Consider the following 12,259-nt stretch of genomic DNA (forward strand, 5'->3'; position numbering starts at 1 on the left):
CCACACTGCCACCAGAGCTGAAATACGGTTGTGTTTCAGTAACACAATTTTAAGTCGTAGGCATAGCCAAGATTTATTAAGGCAGAACTATGCTAGAGCACATGCAAGTTCAGCTTCTCTCCATGTGTCCTCAGGAAATGTGTTAATTGCTCACAGTTCTAACACAGATTTTTCAATACATCTGCAAGACACAACAACACACATGCTAGCACCAGGGGGAAGATCCGATTCTTTTCCTTTACTAAGACTATGCACACATTTCAGCATAATTTCCCTTCCCAAGCCTCCTTTTCCCACCACACCTTTCCCAGTTCTGGATCCCAGGTACCATCACCACCAGCAGGTGGGATGGAGCTCACCTGCTGCATTGCTCCCATGGATTTCTGGTCAGGATGGGGTGCCAGGGGATGCACTCAACTTTGCGCCATGATGACTAAATGGTGCAGCCCCACACCTCAAAACCTCACAAGTCCTGCCTCCTCTTTCTGTATCTATGATCAGTCTCATACACACCGGATCACACAATTAAGTTTTTTCATTCGCCTTCTTAAGAGCCATGACCTAAAGCAATGCTACTTAGCCCAGAATTGAGAGGAGCAAGTCCCCGAATCAGGATGGCCTTACAAGGGATTCCTTTTGCTCCTGGAATTCCTATAGTGCAGTCAGTTACAGGAATCTGCTTTCTTTTTAACACCTCTGTTCTCAAATTCTTTTCACTTAATCTGGGAGTATTTTATTTTGCTTCGGGAGAAAATTTGAAACTTACTCATCCCCAAAACATTATATGAAAATTGCTGTTGGGTGGAGGGAAGTCTGTGCTGGAATAAAGCCCAGAGCAGCTGTAAGCACACTGGCTATGCACAGCAGCATTGCAGAGACCTAAGCAGCTCCTTATATAGAATAAACCACCTGAAGCACACTGCACGTTCTTGACATGCTGCTCTTATGACCATGAACCAAAGATAGTTTCTTCTAAAGCAAACTCTTCTCTTTGAGTGCACAGCAATCCAAGTTTCCATACCATGATGGCTGATCCATCCCAGCCTTGTAGAGAAAGAGCTGTGGTGGTGGTAGAATGATTTGATATGGGAGATGTTGCCAGACCTGAACTTCAAAGATACTCCTGAGACAAACTGCTCTTCACAAGCACAGAAATGACAAAGATAAACGCCTGAAACAACTGGGTAAAAACACTCTGCAAATCATGAAACAATATGGTCACATCCAAGGGAACTGCACTCCTGCAGCTGGCAGCAGCCTGGCTGTGCTGTGCTCCCTGCAGCACTCTGTGCATCCTCGTGCTCATCACACTCCAAAGTCTGATCGTCAGACCTGATCCAAAATGCTGAGAGGCTCTTCCTTTCAAAAGGGGCTGTCAAATGTCTGTATTAATCACAGCTGACAAATATTTTAATTTGGGGACTTTGGAGGGGGCTACGTGCCTTGTTCCATATGAGGAGATGACAACTCAGACCTGCATTGCCTGATTAATATTTCATGGTTGCCATCCACTGGGTACGCGGTGTGACGCTGGCGCTCGCTTTGCTCAACGTTCGCTGCATCTCCAATGCTTATTTGTTACAGTTTTGTGGAACATCAGCTCAAGGAGGCTTCATTCCAGCAGGACAGTGCTGGCTGACCTCTCTGGTTGCCTCACGTAATTCAGAGGGAGCAACCATTAAACTGGAACTGAAAGTGCTTTTCAACTTTTAAGGAAAAAAAAAAAAAAAAAAAAGGCACTGCAGATTTACATATAGATAGCATCTCGGAGCAGAATGATGCTGATTTCTCCCGCCTGGCATTCACGTTCCAAGGCAACCTATCAGGGCAGCCAGCAGAGCAGCCTGCAACAGGGCCCTGCTGAATGCACACCCCTGTGTCAGTGCCAGCAGCTCGGTGCTAACGTTACAATGACATTAAAGCACAGTGAGATCAGCAGGAGGATGGAATGGAAGCAAAATGCATCACCTTAAGCACAACCCCACCATCGAGTTCTGCCTTTGTGCTGAGCTCCCTGATATAACTCTGCAGCACATTACTCCAAAACTCTCATTCTCTCTTAGGAACACAAGCAATGGTTGTTATGAACCCCGTCCTGAGAAGGTATGTGGCAGTGAAAGACCGGGGTATTTCTTGATCTCCAGTCTCTTTATGCAGCTTAATGCTAATGAAAGGAAACCTTTTTTTTTTTTTTTTTCTTTTTGCACACAGTGAAAGGAAACAGATGGTGTCACAGTTCTGCTGTGGAATTTAAGCAGTGTGACAACCTATACAGCAGATCATCACCATCGGTGAAGCTCTTGTCAGGCAGCAGCATGGAGGCTTTACTTATTATATTTTTTTACTTATTGCTATTTAATATCTCAAAAATCTTATTCTGTCCTTTTTACAACGAAACCTAAGGAAACAGCACAACCATCTCACTATCCTACAAAACCTCAGGAGACACACGATGACCAGAATGTTAAATGTACTGTGAAGGGACAGCTGAAAAACAGCACCTCAAATTGCAAGCTGTGATTTTCCAATCGTGTATCCATCTCGACACCGGGCGCTGGAGAGCAAAGCAATGTGGGCTTAAAAGAGACACTGTCAAGTTGGAAATCATTCCTCTGTCTGAAATCTGGTCCCCAATCTAATTATGCCTGCAACACAGATAATGGGGGAAAAAAGAGGTCTTTTTTTTTTTTTTTCTTTTTAACTATTTTTTCATAGTTTTCTGTTTTATACTTTTGGTTGCCAATATACTTTATGTGGTTCATGTCATTTCCAGGTTTACCTGCTTTTGTCCTAGGGACAAACAAAGGTAAAAAAGGCAAACAAAAATCACAGCTGGAAATTCACCTAGAACTATGGAATTAAAAAGGGACTTTCGCCATGTAGGTTTGTTGCTGTTGTTGCTTATTACATCGTTAATTACACTTTTGGAACTTACTGCCAACCAAGCCAGACATGTGTTTCCATGTGCTGATCCTACCAGAGGCACCTGAATGCCCACAAAGCATCCCCCTCTAGTGAGGCAGACCACATGCAATTGGAAATGTCACCATCTTTAGGGTTTTCATTCCTTCAGATTTATCTTCTCTCAGCTTACTTCAGCTGCCCAGGTGAGTGTTTTATACTCACGGCACTAAAAAGCAACAGATGATAGGTTCATCCCCTCCAGGATTCACACTAAAAGTTCTCTGCTCAGCCCACATCTCACCAAAAAGGAAGAGAAGAACAAACCTCAGGCCGCTGGGAGGAAGAGGAGAGGTGGCTTCCGGACCTCCTGGAAAGGTCCAGACCCACTCCATTCCTTAACACTTGGGAAAACATTTGCTTGATGACAACTCCAACAAGGTTAGATGATGTGCACCCAGAGCTATACGCTACCACAGGGCCTATTGATACCAGTTTTGCAGCTCTTAAGACACCTCTAAAAACTCAACAGCCCTATGGGCACTTCAAAATTAGCAATACGCTCAGTTCTCACCGTGGAGGGCCAGAGCCAGATTGCTCTATCAGGTTTAAGTTTGCAAAGGTGAGGAGCTGAGGTCCAGGGAAAGTGGAGCAAGATGAGCAGGTCATACCAAGCACTCCAGGTATTGTGTCCTCCTACATCTGTAAAGCAGCAAACTCTTAAGCTAAGGCATCACATCAATGAGGAGCTCCACTCAATGCAGGCAAGAGCCAGCCATAAATTTCCCATTATCCTCAGGAAAATAAACCTATGGAGATAAATTAACGTTTTCTTATCAAGACAATCCTTTGCAATAGCACTTTCAGTAACAGACCACAGTTATCCCACAGCAGCAAACCACTCAACTGCAACAGCGACAGTCTTTACAGGAACAACGGGACAAAGGCACATTTGGGATGGAAGCACTTCAGGGGTGGAAAGGTGGCAAAGTATTCACAGCGAGTGAAATCTCAACTCATTGCAGCCCTTCACAAGATGTAACCTGCTGATTAACGTGTCTTGCAGGGAGGAACACGCCACTCAGGTTAAAAGGAATTTAACAAGGCGTTTCTTAAAGGCATCGAGTAAAAGCACTGCCGCTGCAGAAACTCAACGGCAGTCACACAGCAAGTGTGAAGTGAAGAAGCAGAAAGAGAAGAGATTGTCAGTGAATAGGGTTAATCCCTGCAGGTAATACCCATTCCATTAAACTGTGCAGCATTTTCCAGTCTGCAGATCCTCAATCCCATTTAACATCTCTCTCACGCTGCAAGCAGACACATCGGAGCTCCCCCCCCCCCCCCAAATTCTGGGAGGCTGTTTGTGCAGCCAGCTAAGCCGAGGGCTGCTGGTGCTACCCCGGGAAGCTGCTGGGGGTGGGGGAATGGCACAAAAGCTCTCCGCACAAAAGGCCATCCCTTTTCATCCTATTTTTTTTTTTTCCTCCTTCTCCATTTTCTCCAGCTGAGCCGTAGCGTTATTCAATCAACACTTAAGAAATAGATGTAAATCTCCGGGGTGGGGGGGAGAGGGAGGGATGGTGGAGAGGATAACGTGGGCGAATGGCAAATTCAATACAACCACTGAGATTTAGGGGGTGAGCGTTCAGCTCTCACCTTCTCCCTGCTCCCAATGAGCCCTTTCCCCGGCGCTCACAAAAACCCACGCAGCGTGCTACAGACATCTTCCGATTTATTTCTTCCTCTCGGAGAAGATGCAAAGGGCCTGACAGCGAAAGGACGGCCAACATCCCTGCGTTCCCAACGAGACCCGCACCGCTCACATAATCACACGAAAAACATGGCTGGCTGGTGGTGCATCGACAGATGCAAACGAGAAACACCAGACTTAGCCTCATTTAGATCGCAGCAAAATTAAAAATGGGGGAGGAGAAGGAGGGAAAAAAGGAAGGGAAATAATTGTGCCTGCGGAACATGGCTGCACGATTTGCAAAGCCTCCCGAGCGGCAGCTCGCAGGGATCAGTTGTGGCAGCCCGCAGCCCGGCCGTGCGCTCCGCTCCACGCCGGCGGGCAGCGCGATCCGCTGGAAGGGCTGAAACAGTTACCTGATGGCCGCAACTTCCCGGAGCCGGAGGTAGGGATTCCAGAAGAAACAACGATCAGTTCGGATCCTTCTGGCGGTCCACCGTCTCATCTACATGCGTCTAAGCGAGCCCTTACCGGCAGCTGCTTCTTTTATCGAGCCTACAGGCACAGCAAATTAGTCCGGGTAGACGGCTCAGTCAATGCGGGCTATTCACTGCGCGGCTGCTCCGCCAGCCCGGCCTCTCCCGTGCCCTGTCCCCGGGCAGGCACCCGCCCACCTCCACATGGCCATGGATAAACACGGCCCCGCGGCACGAACCACATGATCCCCCCCCGTCGGGGGAAAGGCGAAGCCTGAAGGAAGGCTTTGCTTTAAAGGGGTTTGCTTTGGAGGGTTTGTTTTTGCGCACCCCCCTCCCCCCCCCTTTTTTTTTTTTCCCCCTTTTATTCTCGCCCCACGCCAAAGAGGAAAAAAATGTGAAGCAAACGCGATGATCTGAAGATGGGTAATACCTTCCAAATCAACTTAGTCTGGAAAATCACTGGGCAACAAAGTGCCATTCAGCTCTCTGACAGGCACACAGCATCAGGCACAGACCCTGGATGAAGCCCCAGATGCTCCTGCAGGGAGATGTTGGCTGCAGCCAATGCATCCTTGGGCTGTACTGAGCCATAGGTTTTCATATTTGCTCTTGAAAGAAGCAAACATGACAAGTCTTTTTTCCCCCTCCTTTCCCCACCCCAAACCAGCTTAAAATATGCATACAGAAATAAACACACACAGGAATGGAGCTGTGAGGAGGTGGCAGACGGCATGCACCACTGCCAGCCCTGGGAGGGGGAGTGAGCCCCGTGCTCCAAATGCACCCACCAGTGGGATCCACAGGGTTAGCCATGAAGAAATACTTATAAAAGCCACAATTTCCCCATTGCTGCACAAAAGGGAGAAGGACTGACCCTTCTCTGCTTTCCCCATCAAGGTACCTGTAAGACTAACACAGTCCTTTTTCCTTCCCTTCAGTGTGGCAAAGCAAATATAAACATGGAAAGTTGATATAAATACACACACATAAAAATATATCCTTTAAATAAAGCCCCCCTTGGTTGGAGGCGTTCAAGGCCAGGCTGGATGGGTCTCTGGGCAACCAGATTTAGTGTCTGATGCAGTGGTTGGCATCTGTGCCCATGGCAGAGGGGTTGGCATGAGATGACCTTTGAGGTTCCTCCCAACCCAAGCCATTCTGTGATTCTATTGCTACCTAAACTCTGCCTTCACCAAGGAGCACCATCAGTTGGGAGAGGCTGCCAAACAATCTGGCTGTCCATTCCCACTCAGCGTTGGCATTTAACTAGAATTTAGCACAAATCATCTCCACAAAACTGGTAAATACCTGTTAGGTATGGGATGCTTAGAAAGGACAGACTTATCCAAAAAGCAGGTAGTAGGCACACCATGGGGAAGAGGAGGCTCAGAGAGACTTTATCACTCGACAGCCACCTGGAAAGGAGGTTGTAGCAAGGTGGGAGTTGGCCTCTTCTTCCAGGTGACTGTGATAGCATGAGAGGTGATGGCCTTAAATTACACCAGAGATTTAGGCTGGCTATTAGGAAAACCTTCTCATGAAGGAGTGGTGATGCATTGGCACAGGCTGCCCAGGGAGATGGTGGAGTCACCATTCAAGAAATGTGGAGATGTGGCACTGAGAGACACGGTTAGTGGGCCCGGTGGGGGTGGGCTGACAGTTGGATTTGTTAATCTTAGAAGTCTTGTCCAACCTTAATGACTCTATTCTATGATTCTATGACTCTCTTGGCACAACACTACCCACTCTTGTAGCTTGATCAAAGTCCTGGCTCCTGAAGCTATCACCCACAACCTCAAAAACACGAAGCTTGTGTGTCACCTCATAATTTCCTTCCCATTCTCAGCTTCTCAGGACTTGATTCAGCACAATCCATGGTCCAGCCACAAGCAACACGACAGCAGGAGAGCTGAAGGATGCTGCACCCCCGGTGCCTCTCCTGGCAGTCACACTGCAACCCTTCTAGCAGCAGCCATGGCTCAGCAGCTCGGATACCACAGAGGAGCTCCAGGTACCCACAGCACCAGGGCAAAGCTGGCTGAAATTCAATCAGGCAGGAACCAATAACAGAGAATGGACAATGCAAAGTTATGCAGGCCAGGTGTGACACCCCCAATGCTGGCTAAAAACCCACTTCTCAGGCTTAATTAGAACTGAGCCCTGATAAAAGGTCAAACCATTCTCCCATTTAAGTCAACAGGAGTTTGTCACTGTCCTTGATGGCATCAGGACATGGGACATTAGGATAAAAAATGGTTCACTTTATTACCTTGAGTAGGCGAAAATGAGTCCATTCTTTACTGTCTCTTTTTATTCATAGAAGACAATTTAGAGCATTGCTGGCATTTAACTTTATATTTCTTAAAAATACTTCAGGCAGGACAAAGTGATGTCATTTTTCCCCTGTGTATTTCATCATTTGTTAAGGAAATGTGACCTAGTACTCCAGAAATCTATGCTGAGATCTTTCTCCCCAGGGATCTCAAAAATTCTGATGCTCAACATCATTGGGACCACAGTGCTGCCCTGGTACAGACAGTGCAGTGTCTCCTGCCAGAACACCAACGCTCACCACGTATCCCTGGAATTGGCCCAGACTCCACAGCAAGGAACAAAGGTAGGATTAAAATGCAGAGGCAGCCTCAGCACTCTGAATTTGGGACTTCAGAGGAGAACAGTTGGAGCCAACACCAAGAGGAGACTGTGTTTTTGCAGCAGGAAACAAACAGTCTCACCCTTTGAAGCTGGCTGGCAGCACAACTGGTGGGTTCCCAACTACTCACACTTTTAATTTGACACTGATGTCACTGGATTTATTTATTTCAGGGAGAATCGGAGAGGAAGGAAGAGTATCATCAATGTAATATGGGCAAATACTTCAGAGAAAGAACTCAGGTCATCACTTCATCTGTAAACTGGTCATTGGCATCCATACTTTTGCCAAAAAATAAATACATGTGTGTATCCCTGAGGAGCACTTCTTGCTCTTCTGAAGGTACTTCACAAAGGTGCACAATTGGGGCACAATTCTGAAAAGCAATATACACTAATCAGGAAAGTGCAATCAACTCTGTGCAGCCACACACTGCTTTGTTCTTCATGTTCGTTGACTTTAGGGACAGATCATTTAATTTGCTCTGTATACACCAGACCTAAAATTTCATTGAGTTCCTCTGGTACTGACCCCAAGCAGAAAAGATGGCAGAACTATTACCAGATTGAAAAACAATATTAAAAATTCTTTACATTGAATTTCTGGGATGTATGCATTCTAGTGACTTCCTCCAAACAGGAATATTTTTATTGGTAAGAAGAATTACACTGAATATAGATCTCAAAAATGTCTGCTTTTCAAGAAATCCTCTTCTTGAGGTTCTGGACATTTGTACATCTCAATGGGAATTTTTTTGTTTGCGTTGCAAGAGCGGAAGCACAAAAGTTGTCATTGTTACAAAATTAAAACATCTCTTTTGTAAACTTCTGCATGGATTTGTATGGTAAGAACACTCTTTAAATGACACAGTATCCCAGTTACAGGTGGCAAAAGACTGTTCATTATCAAGAAACAGGAAGACAACCTTCCTACCAAATAAAACTTCCTATAAAAGGAACATCGCTTGCTATAATGCATCAGAGAAGCATCTCACCCAAGCAGTCAGTGACTCATCTCTTGGCATTACATGTCCCACAAGCAAATTATGAGATGCTATATTTACTTATGCAAGAAAAATCCCTTCCTCTCTCTTACAAGAGGAGACCCCCTGAGGACTAAGAGCCCACCCCACAACAGAGCCAGCCTTTACTTCTGATGCTTACCGGTGTGAACAGGAACAGTGATGCTGAAGATCTTCTACAGTTCCCTCACACTTTGCTGCTGCCTGATTTCATCTGCCCCAGTTGTGCAGTGGCTGCTGCACCTCTGAAGGTAGGCTTCTGCCAGTGACATGTGTCGTTCTGTTGGAGGCACTGAGCATTTCTTTAGCATAAGGAACATGGGGACCAGCAGTATACAAACTGGGAGTGCAGAGGGCAAGTGATGCCATTAGGTTTGCCATGGACCATAAGAAACAATTGCATTTTGCTTGGATAGTGCTGATTCTAAGCAGGACAATGCTGGTTTTGGGCAAAAGACGATGGAGACATTGGAAACGCTCAGTAAAAGTGAGAGCAAAGGGGCCCTGGGCCAGGAGACTTTCCCAAAACCCCCGAAGACCTCAGAGAACCTGGGGAGATCTGCATGTTCCTCAGCCATTTCCCTGGCACTGATTCAGTGCCTTTATTCCATCCAGAACAAGATTTTCTCCTGGAAGCTAGTCTGGTTAATTGAAACACAGGAGAGAGGTCAGGCTGAGGATGGGAAACTGCGCCTCTGGTTCTTATTAGCTCCTATTAAGAACATGAAATACACATTTATTCTTTCTTTATTTTTTTTTTTAACTTAAAGGTAATGTTCCCCAGCACTGCTGCTGAACATCAGGCACTAAATGGCTCATTCCCGCACTTTACACTTTGGTGAAATAATAATAGCAAGGCTGTAAATAGAGTATTGATTCTTTGGAATTCAATACACTTTATACAAGAACCAAACAGCATTCCTGCTAACCGAAAAAGACAAACAAAGAGGTACAGTGGAATGGAGGTCACTTTCCTAAAATCAAGCAGCCAACACCATGAGCTGCAGAGAATGCACCAATACCAGACTTGTTCTGTCACCTCATGTTCAGAAGGAAAGCCTGATGCTGCCTTCACCTCTCTGGTGTGTACACAGGCACGCAGCCAGTTGCATCCAGCAAGCAACAAACACCTGCGGGAGGATTTGTTTTACAGCCCAGCTATGGACCAGGTCACTTTCTGGAAAATACTGTACAAATAGAGTAACAAGAAGAGTGATTCCCACTCCAAGCACCATCAGTAAGTAATAACGATCCTTCGCCTGTGACCCGCTCCAACACATCACTGTCAGCTACGTGAGCCAGAAAAACCTAGATAGGATACGTGTGATAATTCACACAGTGAAGATGAGGTAAGGTTTGTCTCAGTGAGAATGAATCAGGAGAGAGCTCAGCGCAAAAATAAAACACACAAAAGCCCCTCCTGCCCCTTTTCCCACGGGATTAAATGAGACCATGCCTAAGTCCAACACTTAACGCTGTGCCAGACGTGTAAGTGGTTACACAGCACTGAAGTTTAAAAACAAAACTCTAACAAGCCTTGCTGAGCAGTCTAAACGCCACAGATCCAAAAATGAACACAGAGCAACTCAACCCCTGCTTTTATATCCACGTGGGCTCTTAATGCACAATAACCGTGACAATATGGATCGAAGCATGAAACCAGGGATCCTTGCACATGTGCTGAGAGAAAGCCACACAGCAACCTGAGTTAAGGTCATTAAAAAAAAAAAAAGCCAACACAAAGCACACACTAAGTTTTTTTTTTTAATGTTGCCTGTGAAAATGTAGGTAAATCAAGGCATTTAGTACAGCAGGGTGCTTTGAGCTGGCTCAGCATCCTTCTATAGCTTGCTTAATACTGAGGTGTTTTCATGCTGGAGAGGAAAGCCAACAGCAGCATAGTGCAAACACCTTGATGCAGTGAGTGCCGTGGCTCTGGTTTCTGCCTACTGGGTTTTGGAGGATTGCACATCACCTTTCCATGGCTTCCCATCCAAACCACAGACAGCATTTGGCATTGAGCTCCTTTGGAAAACTGCAATCTGCTGGCTACAAGCACCATCCACGTTTATTATTCATCACGTTTTCTTTTCACCTTCAAGTATTTCATTACATGGCAAAGAGCTGCTTTCACACCTGGAAAAGCAGCTACCTCACTGTGCCTATCTTTTCAGAGCAAAGATGAAACCAAGCAAAACCAACCCATAGAAGAGAGTCTGCAAGGAATGTGGGTGGGAAAAGATCTGTTCCAGTCCCATCCAAGGGCCAAGCCAAGGGACAGGTGGCCCAACCTGCCCTTTCCCGAGGCACCTTGGTGTGCTGCTACCCCGCCAGCAGTGCCAGGACCTGCTCCCCGTAGGCTTTGCCATCATCCTCAGCCTTAGTTAACTGCATCTTTTTGAAATATGGAGATGTGTGGGAAGAGGCGGTGAGAACTTTTAAAAATGGCAGTACTTTGATCCTAATTAACGGAGTTGACTGAAAGCAAAATATGTAGAGCTAATTTTCAAGATATTTTTCCACCATCCCCAGACAGAGCTTTTTTCCTGGCACTGTTTAAAATTAATGAAGCAAATATGTTTGCATATTTATCTTTTCATTACATGGAAACAACAACAAGGAAGACAGATTGAACTGATAGTAGAATTTCTCCACTCCAAAGCAGTCTGGATGTGGTTTTTGTTTTAGTTTGTACACCACAACCCAAATCAAACAAGCAGTTTAAGTTCACTGGCCATGTAAGCAATCAGTTTTATCCAACAGAACTACTACTACAAAATAACTGCTGTAGAAATTGACCCCTTCATTTTATTTCTGTCTCTGTGGAGAGATACTGAAACCGCTTTCAGGGAAGACAATATCCTTCCTGAAGCCTAAATAACAAATCTTTTGCCATTTGCACCACAGCAGTAACAACAAAAGTACAGCAAGTCAAATGCTACCATGTGGCCAATAGACTTTGTTAATAGGAAAAAACGTGAAAGGAGATATAGATATAGATTCGTTAGGACTCTTGTATTAATTCCTGAAGAGATCTTCCCTTTTTCAAACCTCAGCCTGGAATCCAAGAGGTCCCTATCCCCTCTGCAAACCACAGTCAGGTCCACCTCACCAAGCCCCCTCCATTTAAGTATAGCTCACAGCGTGCCTGTTACACTGCTGGCTAGACCTTCCCTGGCCTAAGAGGACAGGGTGAGAGAGGATTACATCTGGAATCAGAAGTCACCTCTCTCCTTACCCACTTTTACCTTAATTATCACAGGCAATAATTCACTAAAATCAGATTTTTTTTTCCAGGGGTCACAAAGGCTAAGTAAATGTGATGGATTTTGCTCTACTCAATGATTCCTATTTATGCCTTGATTACTGTATCGATTGCCATTACAAATGCTGAGTACTCATGATAGAAGCGATAATTAAAAAGGCAAATCATAGTTGGCAGCTGTTCCTCTATTACTGCAGAGCTGTAGGTCTCGGACTGGGATGTTCACAGCATCGATTACATGTGCACATAC

The 12,259-nt window shown here is 45.6% G+C and overlaps 1 protein-coding gene across 25 annotated transcripts in view; it reads right to left on the reverse strand.

The window, feature by feature from the left end:
• MAGI1 (membrane associated guanylate kinase, WW and PDZ domain containing 1) overlaps nt 1-12,259 on the reverse strand; it is a 291,554-nt gene that overhangs the window by 108,469 nt on the left and 170,826 nt on the right. Inside the window, exon 1 of one of the 25 annotated variants that reach the window (XM_085236182.1) lies at nt 5,008-5,217. The exons of the other annotated variants lie outside the window; for them this stretch is intronic. The gene's annotated coding sequence lies outside the window, so the exon portion shown is untranslated. Of the gene's footprint in view, nt 1-5,007; nt 5,218-12,259 lie in introns of those variants that run through there. 25 annotated transcript variants of the gene reach the window in all.

Source organism: Meleagris gallopavo, chromosome 14 (assembly GCF_905368555.1).
Source record: "Meleagris gallopavo chromosome 14, MGAL_WU_HG_1.1, whole genome shotgun sequence".
NCBI classification, from domain to species: Eukaryota; Metazoa; Chordata; class Aves; order Galliformes; family Phasianidae; genus Meleagris; species Meleagris gallopavo.